Source organism: Mizuhopecten yessoensis, unplaced genomic scaffold (assembly GCF_002113885.1).
Source record: "Mizuhopecten yessoensis strain PY_sf001 unplaced genomic scaffold, ASM211388v2 scaffold10917, whole genome shotgun sequence".
Taxonomy (NCBI): Eukaryota; Metazoa; Mollusca; class Bivalvia; order Pectinida; family Pectinidae; genus Mizuhopecten; species Mizuhopecten yessoensis.
Window position 1 is genome coordinate 790,720 of NW_018408786.1, and position 13,426 is coordinate 804,145.

Below are 13,426 nucleotides of genomic sequence, written 5' to 3' on the forward strand. Positions count from 1 at the left end.
AATGCAAAGAGATTGTCGAGGCTGCAGTCCTTGTCTTGCATTGTAACAGCCATGCAAAGAGATTGTCAAGGCTGCAGTCCTTGCCTTGCATTGTAACAGCCATGCAAAGAGATTGTTGAGGCTGCAGTCCTTGCCTTGCATGGTTGTACAGCCCTGCAAAGAGATTGTCGAGGCTGCAGTCCTTGCCTTGCATTGTAACAGCCATGCAAAGAGATTGTCAAGTCTGCAGTCCTTGCCTTGCATTGTAACAGCCATGCAAAGAGATTGTCGAGGCTGCAGTCATTGCCTTGCATGGTCACAGCCCTGTAAAAGTTTTATTGAGGCTGCAGTCCTTGCTTTACTTGGTTACAGCCCTGCAAAGAGATTGGACTGAAGTCTTTGCTTTACATGGCATGGTTATACAGATCTGCAAAGGTATCCTTGATGCTGCAGTCCTTGCCTTGCAATACAGCCCTGCAAAGAAATCATTGCAATTGAAAGTGCAGTCCTTGCCTAATGCATGCTGATTACAGACCAGTTGCAAAAAGATCATTTATGCTGCAGTCCTGAATTTGGTTGCGGCCTTTTGTAGAGATTTATAGACATTGTCCTGGCTTTAATAATAGCATTACAACCCAATTAAGAAATCAATGTCCATGCTTTAGTGATATTAATGTGTATAGGGATCATTAAATCGGATGTCCAGCCCTCTTGAGACAGATCAAAATTCATCAGCAATTGAGCTTCTGATGCGTAACAATTGATAAATTGATAAAAAGTCTAGTCTCCCAGCACAGACTGATTTGCACCCATTAGTAATATTGTTTTACAGACTGCTGGTAGCATGATTGCAAGTAAATAATTAGCTGATATGAGGGTATTAGTGTAATGATGATATTGATAAAGTCTTGATTATGGCAATCTACTTGATTAATGTTTTTTATGATATGCATACCACATTATATATATTTTGTTTGTTTGTTATGTAAATGTCAGACTTTGTGACCAGTTTCCTTTACCTCCTTTAAAATGGAAACAAATTCAAAAGTAATATTTTTTGGCCATAGAATTATGAACCTTTAAGAATATTTTGAAAAACAAAACTTTTCTATTTCTAGATCATTATTGGTGTTTAAAATGTTGCCACCTGGGACTTTATTGTCTCCATGGTGATGTCATAACATGACAAGGATGTTTGGTTTCATTTCAATACTGTTATCATTTTATGACTTCACATGAAGTGGTGTTATAGGATTTCATGTAAAGAACATATGTCATGCATATATACTATTCACTAAATAGAGGTAAAGTCACGCTGAACATGTGATAAATATATATGCAAACAAACAATATCATAAATAAGACATAAATTTGTCATTTAATCGTCTGAAGGTCATCATATATAACGGTAAATGTCTGGCCCATCATATGTAATTCACCCGTTACTGCGAACACAGGCTGACAAAATCTAAAGAATTGCACTTTGTAATGTATTGATTGGTCGAGATGACTTTGGAAGCTCCGAGCATGTTTCCTCGTTTGCATTGTTTCGTGGAGCTTCAGACAGACCTCTGTGTGCCGTGTGTCAGGAAACTGTTTGTCTTAGGAACGGACGTTACGCTAGGACATCTACCAGTTGTATTCAACTGAAACAGAATTGCGTGATGTGGAGAGGAAAACGGTCTCATGGGGACTTCTATGTAAACCTGGAGATACATTACAGCAGAGGTTATGGTCTAAGTCGAACATCTGTGCTGTAAGGTACTGTATATGCTACTATTCTCCTGCCTCAGGTGTTATATTGTTTGTTAGCTCTGTTGTATATTTGTTTAAAAAAAATAATCAATGATATTTGCATAATATTGACAATTTATTAGAAATGGTTTTCCTAATACATTTGGACAGAAGTGTTCGGAATCTGTCAAACAAAAATTCAGGAAGTAACGTCTGAATCAATATCAGACAAGGCAAAGTTAGATTTTGTTGACAATGAAGCATCGTTTGATCTTTATTTCTATTAAATCAATCTGCTGTTAAAGTAACAATACTTTAAATACGTGAGACAATGTGGTCTCTAGATCTGATAGCCGAGGTGGTCTATTCATTCGAATGTATCATAACATGTCATGCTGTCAAAGTAACCGCAAGAAAATTGGATCTGGTAGATTTACGAGGCACAGAAATTGAATTTAGAAGAATTCAATTTGTCTGGTATATGATAAAGTTTTCAGACAGTCTACTAGCGGCATATTATTCTGTGGGAAATGTGCAGTTTATTTGATCAATTTCGTTCTCTACAATGTAAAACTGCTCAGAGAAAGAAATAGGATTTATTAGAGTCTTGTAACTGGGGATGTAGAAGGGGTTAGATTTGAATAGCTTTGAACTGCAACAGCTCAGTCGAGAGATTATTGTTGAGGGCACACACAGAAATGAGGATAGCTTATAATGGTGATAAACACAAAAGAGGAGAGTTTTGCTGTTAAGTTGTCTAAAGAGGAATTCTGCTACTGAGTTGTCAAAAGAAGAGTTCTGCTGTTGAGTTGTCAAAAGAGGAATTCTGCTACTGAGTTGTCAAAAGAAGTGTTCTGCTGTTAAGTTGTCAAAAGAGGAATTCTGCTACTGAGTTGTCTAAAGAGGAATTCTGCTACTGAGTTGTCTAAAGAGGAATTCTGCTACTGAGTTTTCAAAAGAAGAATTCTGCTATTGAGTTTTCAGAATCAGAGTTCTGCTGTTTAGTTGTGAAAAGAGCGTTCTACTTTTGAGTTGTCAAAAGGAGAGTTCTGCTATTGAGCTGTCTAAGGGAGGTTTCCGCTGTTTGTTTGTCGAAAGAAGAGTTCTGCTGTTGAGTTGTCATTAAAGATGAGTTCTGCTGTTGAGTTGTCATTAAAGAAGAATTCTGCTGTTGAGTTGTGAAAAGGAGAGTTCTGCTTTCGAGCTGTCTAAGGGAGGTTTCCGCTGTTTGTTTGTCGAAAGAAGATTTTCGCTGTTGAGTTGACATTAAAGAAGATTTCTGCTGTTGAGTTGTCATTAAAGAAGATTTCCGCTGTTGAGTTGTCATTAAAGATGAGTTCTGCTGTTGAGTTGTCATTAAAGAAGATTTCTGTTGTTGAGTTGTCATTAAAATTGAGTTCGGCTGTTGAGTTGTCATTAAAGAAGATTTCCGCTGTTGAGTTGTCATTAAAGAAGATTTCTGCTGTTGAGTTGCCATTAAAGAAGATTTCCACTGTTGAGTTGTCATTAAAGAAGATTTCCACTGTTGAGTTGTCATTAAAGAAGATTTCCGCTGTTGAGTTGTCATTAAAGAAGATTTCTGCTGTTGAGTTGTCATTAAAGAAGATTTCCACTGTTGAGTTGTCATTAAAGAAGATTTCCACTGTTGAGTTGTCATTAAAGAAGATTTCTGCTGTTGAGTTGTCATTAAAGAAGATTTCTGCTGTTGAGTTGTCATTAAAGATTTCTGCTGTTGAGTTGTCATTAAAGATTTCTGCTGTTGAGTTGTCATTAAAGAAGATTTCCACTGTTGAGTTGTCCGCTGTTGAGTTGTCAAAAGAAGAATTCTGCTATTGAGTTTTCATTAAAGAAGATTTCCGCTGTTGAGATATCATTAAAGAAGATTTCCGCTGTTGAGATATCATTAAAGAAGAGTTCTGCTATTGAGTTGTCAAAAGAAGAATTCTGCTGTTGAGTTTTCAGAATAAGAGTTCTGCTGTTGAGTTGTCAAAAGGAGAGTTCTCTATTAGATTATCAAAAGTAATATTGATATCAAAATCTGTAAAGTATTTGTGAATAACCACAAGTTTGTTCAAATAGATAACCTTGCCTAGCTTTGGAGGTTATAGTAGCTTAATATTTTGGAGGAATAATATTTTCTTAAGAAGTACAATTGAATGTTTTGGAGGAACAATATTTTCTTAAGAAGTACGGTTGAATGTTTTTGAGGAACAATATTTTCTTAAGAAGTGCAGTTAAATGTTTTGGAGGAACAATATTTTCTTAAGAAGTACACTTGGCTATTCATACTAACTACAGCCTAGTCGCGACTAAGTATGCGTGATATAGCAGGATGCAAAAGTTTGCATCTCGAAAATTGCATCAGATTAAAGAGGACATGCATACTTACTGGCCTAGCTTAGCTTGTTTGTGTGATTTAATATCCTCTTTGTTGAAATGAATAACCTTTATTCACATTCATGATCATATGATCAAATGATATAAAATATTCAACCAACTTCTTATGAAGTATGAAGGCAACAGTTAATGATATTTGGTCTAAGCCTCTGAGAGTAAATGTTATCAGATGTTATCAAATCACTTTGACCCATATCCAAGCCAACAGTATTCTGTGTTGAAATGATGACTTCTTCTTAAAAACTATAAAAGAGTAGCATTACGATTTGTGGCCTATAGCTTAAAAGGCTCAATTTAAAAGACTATTATAGAATGTGCATAGAGGTTTCAAGTCAAAGTGTTGAAGTGTGTTTCTACAAAACACTTTTTGCAAGTATTTTGGCAATTTTTTTCTGGCAGCATTAAGTATCCCTAAGAATCAATGCCAAAAACTTAAAAGATTCCCTGGAAACTGTTTTTCTGCATGATTATAGCTTTTATTTATTATTTTTGAAATGAAAATCATAACTTGTGAAATTATTATAAAAAAAAAATGAAGATGAAGATGAAATAAACAAAAAAGAAACAACAAGTGTTTTCTGCATATAAAAATGCTATAGAAAAGGATTCGAACCCAGGTCCTCTGATTAAAAGCAGATATGGGCCCATTGGGCCTCTTGTTTGTCATGATTATAGAATTATGAAGTATTGATGTTAGAAATTTGATCTACTAGCACATGTTAGTTTTTGGAATCGGTGATCCTGAGGTCACTCTTTGTTATTGAATTTTGTGTCAGCAAAATGATGGGAAAACATTCTCCATCAGCATAACACTGATGACACTAACCAAACACATTATTAGGGATCAGATGAAATCACTTTGATCTTGAGAAGAACCTATCAAATATCGGCACCGTCTGAAGGTCAAACACAAGTCCTCTGACATGGTGCTTAAGTTTATGTCTCTTTATATGTTGCCTGTTGGCAGAATCACCGAGTTGTCTCGTCCCTGGTGGGCCACTTCATGGATCAATACCATAAGCCCTTGTGTGACATTTCGGGAATTAAACATACAATCCTTTTGTAGCTGAATTGCAAACTCTTCACTGAAAGTGGTAGGCAATAACTCTGATTCTGTCACTGACAGTGGTAGGCAATAACGTCCCTGGTGGGCCACTTCATGGATCAATACCATAAGCCCTTGTGTGACATTTCGGGAATTAAACATACAATCCTTTTGTAGATGAATTGCAAACTCTTCACAGAAAGTTGTAGGCAATATCTCTGATTCTGTCACTGACCGTGGGAGGCAATAACTCAGATTCTGTCACTGACAGTGGTAGGCAATAACTCAGGCTCTTCACTGACAGTGGTAGGCAATAACTCAAACTCTGTCACTGACACTGGTAGGCAATAACTCAGATTCTGTCACTGACAGTGGTAGGCAATAACTCAGATTCTGTCACTGACAGTGGTAGGCAGTAACTCTGATTCTGTCACTGACAGTGGAAGGCAATAACTCAGACTCTTCACTGACAGTGGTAGGCAATAACTCAGATTCTGTCACTGACAGTGGTAGACAATAACTAAGACTCTTCACTGACAGTGGAAGGCAATAACTCAGATTCTGTCACTGACAGTGGTAGGCAATAACTCAGATTCTGTCACTGACAGTGGTAGGCAATAACTCAGATTCTGTCACTGACAGTGGTAGGCAATAACTCAGACTCTGTCACTGACAGTGGTAGGCAATAACTCAGACTCTGTCACTGACAGTGGTAGGCAATAACTCAGACTCTGTCACTGACAGTGGTAGGCAATAACTCAGACTCTGTCACTGACAGTGGTAGGCAATAACTCAGACTCTGTCACTGACAGTGGTAGGCAATAACTCAGACTCTGTCACTGACAGTGGTAGGCAATAACTCAGACTCTGTCACTGACAGTGGTAGGCAATAACTCAGACTCTGTCACTGACAGTGGTAGGCAATAACTCAGACTCTGTCACTGACAGTGGTAGGCAATAACTCAGACTCTGTCACTGACAGTGGTAGGCAATAACTCAGACTCTGTCACTGACAGTGGTAGGCAATAACTCAGACTCTGTCACTGACAGTGGTAGGCAATAACTCAGACTCTGTCACTGACAGTGGTAGGCAATAACTCAGACTCTGTCACTGACAGTGGTAGGCAATAACTCAGACTCTGTCACTGACAGTGGTAGGCAATAACTCAGACTCTGTCACTGACAGTGGTAGGCAATAACTCAGACTCTGTCACTGACAGTGGTAGGCAATAACTCAGACTCTGTCACTGACAGTGGTAGGCAATAACTCAGACTCTGTCACTGACAGTGGTAGGCAATAACTCAGACTCTGTCACTGACAGTGGTAGGCAATAACTCAGACTCTGTCACTGACAGTGGTAGGCAATAACTCAGACTCTGTCACTGACAGTGGTAGGCAATAACTCAGACTCTGTCACTGACAGTGGTAGGCAATAACTCAGACTCTGTCACTGACAGTGGTAGGCAATAACTCAGACTCTGTCACTGACAGTGGTAGGCAATAACTCAGACTCTGTCACTGACAGTGGTAGGCAATAACTCAGACTCTGTCACTGACAGTGGTAGGCAATAACTCAGACTCTGTCACTGACAGTGGTAGGCAATAACTCAGACTCTGTCACTGACAGTGGTAGGCAATAACTCAGACTCTGTCACTGACAGTGGTAGGCAATAACTCAGACTCTGTCACTGACAGTGGTAGGCAATAACTCAGACTCTGTCACTGACAGTGGTAGGCAATAACTCAGACTCTGTCACTGACAGTGGTAGGCAATAACTCAGACTCTGTCACTGACAGTGGTAGGCAATAACTCAGACTCTGTCACTGACAGTGGTAGGCAATAACTCAGACTCTGTCACTGACAGTGGTAGGCAATAACTCAGACTCTGTCACTGACAGTGGTAGGCAATAACTCAGACTCTGTCACTGACAGTGGTAGGCAATAACTCAGACTCTGTCACTGACAGTGGTAGGCAATAACTCAGACTCTGTCACTGACAGTGGTAGGCAATAACTCAGACTCTGTCACTGACAGTGGTAGGCAATAACTCAGACTCTGTCACTGACAGTGGTAGGCAATAACTCAGACTCTGTCACTGACAGTGGTAGGCAATAACTCAGACTCTGTCACTGACAGTGGTAGGCAATAACTCAGACTCTGTCACTGACAGTGGTAGGCAATAACTCAGACTCTGTCACTGACAGTGGTAGGCAATAACTCAGACTCTGTCACTGACAGTGGTAGGCAATAACTCAGACTCTGTCACTGACAGTGGTAGGCAATAACTCAGACTCTGTCACTGACAGTGGTAGGCAATAACTCAGATTCTGTCATTGACAGTGGTAGGCAATAACTCAGACTCCTCACTGACAGTGGTAGGCAATAACTCAGATTCTGTCACTGACAGTGGTAGGCAATAACTCAGATTCTGTCATTGACAGTGGTAGGCAATAACTCAGACTCTTCACTGACAGTGGTAGGCAATAACTCAGATTCTGTCACTGACAGTGGTAGGCAATAACTCAGATTCTGTCACTGAGTAATGAGGGCTCATAAGGATATATAACAAGTAACAAGAGTTCAATTGAATTGGAATGTCAACTAATTTCTCTTAAAGATTTTCTAATTATAAGAGTGAGTATACAAATATATCATTATTTTTTATCAAATAAGCTAGGTCAATAGGGTTACTTTCAGGTCAAGCAGTGCACAGTATAATTAGCAGGTAAACCTAGGACTGAAAATTCACTGTAGTAGGGTTGATAGTATGTCAGTTATTGGCAGTTTTTGGATTTACAATAACTAGGTAATTAATTGACTATTAGTAGGGTTGACAATAACCTAAGCTTTTAATAGATAGTTATTAACTTATTGACAGACAGAAAGGGTTATCTGCAATAACCTAGCTAGGTTGGGGATATTGATGGCTAATTGATTAATGTTGGGGATATTGATAGAACTAGGTTGACATTACCTAGGTTATTGGTGGTAGGGTTGACTTATGATAACCTAGGTTATTGATGATAGGGTTGACTTATGATAACCTAGGTTATTGATGATAGGGTTGACTTATGATAACCTAGGTTATTGATTGTAGGGTTGACTTATGATAACCAAGGTTATTGATGATAGGGTTGACTTATGATAACCTAGGTTATTGATGATAGGGTTGACTTATGATAACCTAGGTTATTGATGATAGGGTTGAATTATGATAACCTAGGTTATTGGTGGTAGGGTTGACTTATGATGACCTAGGTTATTGATGGTAGGGTTGACTTATGATGACCTAGGTTATTGGTGGTAGGGTTGACTTATGATGACCTAGGTTTTGGTGGTAGGGTTGACTTATGATAACCTAGGTTATTGATGGTAGGGTTTACAATAACAAGGCTATTAATGGTAGGTTAACAATACCCAGAGGACAAATAGACTTGGGACTAAAGCTACAGTAAGAAGGGTTATGGTAACCAATCAAATCTGAAATATTACTAATCCCCCTTTATTTGTTCTGATCTTATTATTGGTGTCTAATAGAAGTTTGGATTTCTGTGAAATTCCTCACCCTGATGTACAGTGAGCCCTGAATTAAAGTCTCACATTCACGACACTATTTCATTTATTGATTTCAATATCCACTAATCGGTTTAGAGCGTGTCCCGAGGTAAACAGCAGTACAGCTGTCTATTTATAGATCACTGTAACAGCCAGGAATGGCGTGGGTGTGTGTTTCACAAATAACATTCAGTGTTTTTTCTGCCTAAATCTTACATTAGCCTGTTCCTTCATGAATTTGGAAAATATGGCATTATTTTTACTGAAATTGGGAAGATATTCCACATTTTTTGGTAAATTAGGCAAAATATGAAACTGTACAGCCTTGAGTATTCAGCTGTAAAAAAAATGACATTTTCAAGAAACACAACGATTCTATCTTAACAAACCAGTTATGATAACATATCTTTTCCTCAAAAGAATTCTCTTATGTATATTGGTCTAAAAGTGCAGTTTTTCATGTGGGAGCAGTGAAAAACTTAATGTCCATGACATGATCTAAAGGTTTTCTGGGAACTGTAGCAATATTTCATTCAGCTCTGTTGAATGACCCATCTGTAATAAATACTGTACAAGTTATAGGGGATATACGCTGTGCTTGTTTTGCCCGAGCACTTTTCATGTTGTAATATTTTCCTTTTTCATTGCGATATTTTATCTAATCCCTGTTAATTATAAATATCCATTTACAGAGCAGCAGTATATATGCCACAAGGTCCAATTAATCTAAGGACATAATCATGTAAAAAGCAGCTGAAGGTTATTTAAGGTCAACATACAGTTTTTAAGCAATTGAAACTTTGATTGAAATTATTTGATTGGACAGTTAAGTTGGTCCCCTAAAGTCACCAAATCTAGCTCTCAAAGAATGCTATTTTTTGGTCATATTTAAATTGGTAATTTTTGTAGGTAATTAGACAAATTAAATTAGTTAAATTGATATAACCATAATTGCTCATTGGAAGTATTAAAGACCTAAATGAACTTAAAAGTTACTGGAATATCTTCTGATAAAGAAAATGGCTGGACTATATATGTCCCTGGAATGAATCTTCAGAAAATAGACTCAGGTTACGCTGAAATATCAAGGCACATCAAGAGTTCACTGTATTTATCTGTAACTGAGAAAAATACTCGTTCCTCTGTTAGTATTGGTCAGAGGTTTTTGCATTAGATTGTTTTCCTACAGATTTTGCGGTGTGCTTGGTGTTGTATTAAGTGGAAATCATGTAGCTGAGACACGTTTACTATACCGGGGGATTACAACTGTGGTACGTTTAGGTATTGTTTCTATATAAAGAATTACATTTTAACTGAAAGTTACACTGTTGCTAGCACTGCTTGGAATTGGTTTGTCTGTGTGAGATTATTTTTTTTCCACTGACTATGACACTTAAACTCTGCCACACTGATGTGTGTTTTTGTGGCTATTGGATTGCATTGTAGAAAGACTGTTCTCCAGTTAATTATAGGCTTGAAAGTTTTCCTTTACTCTTTGTATTTTCAAACCTGACATTTGCTTTGTTGTCTGCTATTTTGGGGGAAATGCTAGATATTTTCTATGAGTATCTTTTCTCTGTTCTATTTGAGGAAGGAATGGTGTAATATTTTCTTTATATCATAGTTAGAATTATATCTCTCTTCACAGATATTTGCAATCAACCAGCTCTAGGTTAGGGCATCAAAATCACTTTTCGCATGCACTAACTTTTATTGTTATAGAATTCTTGGCTTGCCAGCCAAATCATTGAGCTGTAATATGTAACACATGTACTTGTATAATGTCAATCATAAAGCTTAAAAGGATTTTTTTTATAAAAAAAAAAAGGTTTTGTATTCTATATATATGTTTTGAACAATGGATGTGATGGAGATCAATACTCAATTTTACTTATTAACTCAGAAACATTTGTGTAACGTTGTGGCCTGTTTAAAACCAGAGCAAGTGGTGTAACACAAGGCTCCATGACTCTAACCTGAAACAGTGTCAGCTTGTACTTTCCAGAATGATGATATCCATTTTACAACTAGGAAGGGTAGAATTCAGGTTGTGATTGTTTATCATTAAGTGTTTGTACACTGTGACAGTAAGCTTTATATGTTGTCAGTGTTTTTCACTGCCACAGTAAGTTACATATCCTGTCAGTGTTTTTCACTGCCACAGTAAGTTACATATCCTGTCAGTGTTTGTTCACTGACATAGTAAGCTTCATATCCTGTCAATGTTTGTATACTGCCACAGTAAGCTTCATATTCTGTCAATGTTTGTACACTGCCACAGTAAGCTTCATATTCTGTCAATGTTTGTACACTGTCACAGTAAACTTCATATCCTGTCAATGTTTGTACACTGTCACAGTAAGCTTCATATTCTGTCAACGTTTGTACACTGCCACAGTAAGCTTCATATGTCGTCAGTGTTTGTTTACTGCCACAGTAAGCTTCATATGTCGTCAGTGTTTGTTTACTGCCACAGTAAGCTTCATATGTCGTCAGTGTTTGTTTACTGCCACAGTAAGCTTCATATGTCGTCAGTGTTTGTTTACTGCCACAGTAAGCTTCATATGTCGTCAGTGTTTGTTTACTGCCACAGTAAGCTTCATATGTCGTCAGTGTTTGTTTACTGCCACAGTAAGCTTCATATGTCGTCAGTGTTTGTTTACTGCCACAGTAAGCTTCATATGTCGTCAGTGTTTGTTTACTGCCACAGTAAGCTTCATATGTCGTCAGTGTTTGTTTACTGCCACAGTAAGCTTCATATGTCGTCAGTGTTTGTTTACTGCCACAGTAAGCTTCATATGTCGTCAGTGTTTGTTTACTGCCACAGTAAACTTCATATCCTGTTAATGTTTGTTCACTGCCACAGTAAGCTTCATATCCTCTCAGTGTTTGTTTACTGCCACAGTAAGCTTCATATGTTGTCAACGTTTGTTTACTGTCACAGTTAGCTTCATATGTCGTCAGTGTTTGTTTACTGCCACAGTAAGCTTCATATGTCGTCAGTGTTTGTTTACTGCCACAGTAAGCTTCATATGTCGTCAGTGTTTGTTTACTGCCACAGTAAGCTTCATATGTTGTCAACGTTTGTTTACTGTCACAGTTAGCTTCATATGTCGTCAGTGTTTGTTTACTGCCACAGTAAACTTCATATCCTGTCAATGTTTGTACACTGTCACAGTAAGCTTCATATCCTGTCAATGTTTGTTCACTGTCACAGTAAGCTTCATATCCTGTCAATGTTTGTTCACTGCCACAGTAAGCTTCATATTCTGTCAATGTTTGTTCACTGCCACAGTGAACTTCATATGTTGTCAGTGTTTTTCACTGCCACAGTAAACTTCATATCCTGTCAATGTTTGTTCACTGCCACAGTAAGTTACATATCCTGTTAATGTTTGTTCATTGCCACAGTAAGCTTCATATCCTGTCAATGTTTGTACACTGCCACAGTAAGCTTCATATTCTGTCAATGTTTGTTCATTGCCACAGTAAGTTACATGTTCTGTCAATATTTGTACACTGTCACAGTGAACTTGAGTGCATGATATATATATATATATAATGAATTATGTACCATGCATTTTAACTTTGTTTGTCATGTAAAGTACTTATGCAGGTAAAGTTTATTCCTACACATATAGTTTTAGAATATTTATAAACCATTTTTCAAGGTAAGAGCATGTAATATATCAATTCTCAAGTTAATGATGTGGGGGTTTTCTGTTTTAAAAAATATTTTACCGACTATAGTAACTTGACTTAAGGATTACCAGTGTTATATACTGTGGGTAAAGTATCGAAAATTGAAAATTAGTTAAATACATGAAATGTTTACAATTACTACAGCTTTTAGCTTCTGCACTTGTATTGATCTGAAGGAAGATTGTTTCTGGCTAATTGTGACAATGGACTGACAATTACTGAAAAAGCTAAACACTTCACTGACTGCTCTGAAATGACAACACCGTAACAACTAGAGTCATTAGCTACCAGACTACACTTTGGAACCTGGAGGATCTGAAACATGATTATCTCTCATCTAGTGAAGTCAACATTTTCACATCAAAGGGATGACTCAACGTGCATGAGACCTGTACAATAGCAGCTTTTTATGTCGATGGTGACGTGGTGATCGGGACAAGTTCTTTTTTGGTCCAGACAAATTAGCGCTGTTGCTGAGGTGTTCGATAATCTGTTTTACAGAACAAACAGGACTAATTGTCAAGCATTGTAAAGTTAACATGGTAGTTACCTTTTGATAAAAAGACAGAGAACTATTGGGTTAATTCAATGTCTGCCTGTTTGTCAATCAGTCGGTCAGGTCCATCCAGTATACTTGTCCAGTCCATTTAAACTCTTGAATGACCCAAATAATTTTTCACAAATCATCACAAATGGATGTTTCATGACTATGAAGTTTGTTTGGTCAACATTATCCCCAACATTTTAAGTCACAGGAAGAAGTCGGAGGTTAAATAATTGTGATGCTTAATTGTCCTGGCAAACAATATTTTCAATGGTTCTATATTTTTAGGTCACCTGAGACAAAGTCTCAAGTGACCTATTGCGATTGCCTTTTGTCCGTCGTCGTCCGTCGTCCGTCGTCCGTCGTCCGTCCGTAAACAATTTACATTTTCGACTTCTTCTCCAAAACCCCTGAACCAATTTCAATGAAATTTTGCAGGGACCTTCCATGGACAAAGGTCAACAAAAA

General features: G+C 37.6%; 1 protein-coding gene across 8 annotated transcripts in view; it reads left to right on the forward strand.

Annotated features, from left to right (window-relative positions):
* Positions 1 to 13,426, forward strand: part of LOC110463575 (TBC1 domain family member 5-like) — a 60,800-nt gene that overhangs the window by 8,359 nt on the left and 39,015 nt on the right. The window contains exon 1 of one of the 8 annotated variants that reach the window (XM_021518281.1): positions 1,564 to 1,740. The exons of the other annotated variants lie outside the window; for them this stretch is intronic. The gene's annotated coding sequence lies outside the window, so the exon portion shown is untranslated. Of the gene's footprint in view, positions 1 to 1,563; positions 1,741 to 13,426 lie in introns of those variants that run through there. 8 annotated transcript variants of the gene reach the window in all.